Source organism: Nicotiana sylvestris, chromosome 2, assembly GCF_000393655.2.
Source record: "Nicotiana sylvestris chromosome 2, ASM39365v2, whole genome shotgun sequence".
NCBI lineage: Eukaryota > Viridiplantae > Streptophyta > Magnoliopsida > Solanales > Solanaceae > Nicotiana > Nicotiana sylvestris.
The window spans coordinates 21,211,649-21,215,109 of NC_091058.1; positions in this window are offsets into that span (position 1 = coordinate 21,211,649).

Sequence of the window (3,461 nt, forward strand, 5' to 3'; positions counted from 1 at the left end):
CAGAGTTGAAGGAGCAGTTTTAGAAACTCCTTGATAAGGGATTTATTCGGCCTAGTGTGTCATCGTGGGGTGCGCCTATTCTATTCATGAAGAAGAAGGATGTCACTATGAGGATGTGCATTGATTACAGGCAGTTGAACAAGGTCACAACCAAGAACAAGTATCTTTTGCCTCATGTTGATGATTATTTGGCCAGCTTCAGGGAGCAAGAGTGTTCTCCAAGATTGATCTCCGATCAGGGTATCACCAGTTAAATATCAGGGACTCAGATATTCTTAAGGCGGCTTTCAGTACCCGATATGGTCATTATGAGAGTTATGCAAAGTTCTCCAAGAGTGAGTTTTGGATCAGTTCAGTGGCTTTCTTAGGGCACATGGTGTCCAGTAAGGGTATTCAAGTCGATCCGAAGAAGATAGAGGCGGTTCAGAGTTGGCCCAGACCATCCTCAGCCATAGAGATTCACAGATTTCTTGGTTTGGCGGGTTATTACCGTCGATTCATTCAGGGATTTTCATCTATTGCATCACCCTTAACCAAATTGACTCAAACGGGTGCTCCATTCAGGTAGTCGGATGAGTGTGAGGCGAGCTTTCAGAAGCTCAACACTGCCTTGACCACAACTCTAGTGTTAGTTTTGTCATCAGCTTCAGGTTTATATACAGTGTATTGTGACGCTTCGAGAGTTAGTATTGGGTGTGTGTTGATGTAGGAGGATAGAGTGATTTCTTATGCTTCTCGTCAGTTGAAGCCCCATGAGAAGAACTACCCTATTCACAATTTGGAGTTGGCTGCCATTGTTCACGCGTTGAAGATTTGGAGGCATTATCTCTATGGTGTGTCTTGTAAGGCATTTACTGATCATCGTAGCCTCCAGCACTTGTTCAAGCAGAAGGATCTCAACTTGAGTCAGCGGAGATGGTTAGAGCTGCTAAAGGACTATGATATCACTATCTTTTACCATCCGGGAAAGGCCAATGTAGTGGTCGATGCCTTGAGTAGGAATGCGGTGAGTATGGGAAGTTTGGCATATATTCCTGTTAGGGAGAGACCTCTTGCAGTTGATGTTTAGGCCTTGGCCAATCAGTTTGTGAGGTTGGATATTTTGGAGCCCAGTCGGGTTTTAGCTTGTGTAGTTTCTCAGTCTTCCTTGTTTGATCGCATCAGAGAGCGCCAGTATGATGATCCTCATTTGTTTGTCCTTAAGGACAGAGTTCAGTACGATGATGCCAGAGATGTGACTATTGGTGATGATGGAGTATTGAGGATGCAGGGCTGGATATGTGTGCCTAATATAGATGGGCTTCGGGAGTTAATTCTAAAAGAGGCTCATAGCTCGCGGTATTCCATCCATCCGGGTGCCGCGAAGATGTATTAGGATTTGAGACAGCACTATGGTGGAGGAGAATGAAGAAGGATATTATGGGATTTGTAGCTCGGTGTCTCAATTGTCAGCAGGTGAAATATGAGCATCAGAGACCGGGTGACTTGCTTCAGCAGTTAGATATTCCAGAGTGGAAGTGGGAACGGATCACCATGGATATTGTAGCTGGACTCCCACGGACTTTGAGGAAGTTCGATGCTATTTGGGTGATTGTGGATCGGTTGACCAAGTCCGCTCACTTCATTCCTGTGTGTACTACCTATTCTTCATAGCGGTTAGCAGAGATTTATATCTGGGAGATTGTTCGCTTACATGGTGTCCTAGTTTCTATCATTTCAGATAGAGGTACTCAGTTTACTCTATAGTTTTGGAGAGCCGTACATCAGGAGTTGGGTACTCAACTTGAGTTGAGCATGGCTTTTCACCCTCAGACGGACGGGCAGTCTGAGCGCACTATTCAGATATTGGAGGACATGTTGCGTGCTTGTGTCATTGATTTTGGGGGTTTATGGGATCAGTTTCTATCGCTCACGGAGTTTGCATAAAACAACAGTTATCAGTTGAGTATTCAGATGGCTCCATATAAGGCTTTGTATGGGAGATGGTGTAGATCTCCAATCGGTTGGTTTGAGCCAGGTGAGGCTAGGCTTTTGGGGAAGACCTAGTACAGGATGCTTTGGACAAGGTGAGAGTGATTCAGGAGCGGTTTCGTACAGCTCAATCGAGACAGAAGAGTTATGCTGACAGGAAGGTTCATGATGTGTCTTACATGGTTGGGGAGAAGGTTCTACTGAAGGTTTCACCCATGAAGGGTGTTATGAGATTTGGGAAGAAGGGTAAATTGAGTCCTCGGTTCATTAGGCCTTTTGAGGTGCTTCGGAGGATTGGGCAGGTGGCTTATGAGCTGGTCTTACCACCTACCCTATCGAGTGTGCATCCGGTAGTTTATGTTTCTATGCTCCGGAAGTATATTGGCAATCCGTCCCATGTTTTGGATTTCAGCACGGTTCAATTAGATAGTGATTGGACTTATGATGTGGAGACAGTGGCTATTTTGGAGCGTCAAATTTGAAAGTTGAGATCAAAGGATATAGCTTTAGTAAAAGTACAGCGGAGAGGTCGGCCCGTGGAGGAGGCTACCTGGGAGACCGAGAGGAGATGCGGAGTAGATATCCACACATGTTTGAGGCTTCAGGTATGTTTATTGACTCGTTCGAGGACGAACATTTGTTTAAGATGGGGAGGATGTAACGACCCAGCTGGTCATTTCATAAGTTACCACTCCGTTTCCCCCATTTCTGCTTCCTTATATGTTCCTCAGCTGAATTTCATCATATCGTATTGGTTGTTCTGTGTTCGTAGTGGTCATGGAGTGAAATGAGACACTTAGTCTCTTATTTGGAAGTTTAAGTTGGAAAAGTCAACCGGATATTGACTTATGTGTAGAAATTCTCGAATGTAAATTCTGGTGATTCGGATAGCTTTTTTAGATGATTTTACACTTAGGAGCATGTTCGGAATGTAATTTGGAGGTCCGTGGTAGATTTATGCTTGAATTGGAGAAATTGAAAATTTGGCATTTTGCAGGCGGTAGTGGAAATCTTGATATCAGGGTCGGAATGGAATTCCGGAAATTGGAGTAGGTCCGTTGTGTCATTTGTGACGTGTTTGCAAAATTTCAGGTTATTCGGATAAGGTTTGATAGGTTTTTGGATCGGTTGCGGAATTCAGAAGTTTTAAAATCCTTAGGCTTGAATCCGAGGGTGATTTGGTGTTTCGATGTTGTTTTGAGTGTTCCGAGGGTTGGTATGAGTTTGAATGATGATATGTGACTTGTTCGTATTTTTGGTTGAGGTCCCAAGGGCCTCAGGTTGATTTCGGGAGGTTGGTGGATCAAGGAATTGATTTGAGGAAGTGCTGAAGAACTCCTTTAGCTGTCATAACTGCACCTGCGGAGTGGGAACCGCAGATGCGACGTCCGCAGAAGCGAGGAAGAAGCCGCAAATGCAGCCATAAGTGAGAAGGCTAGGAGCTGCAGGTGCGGAAGAGGGAACGCACCTGCGTGACCGCAGATGCGGGT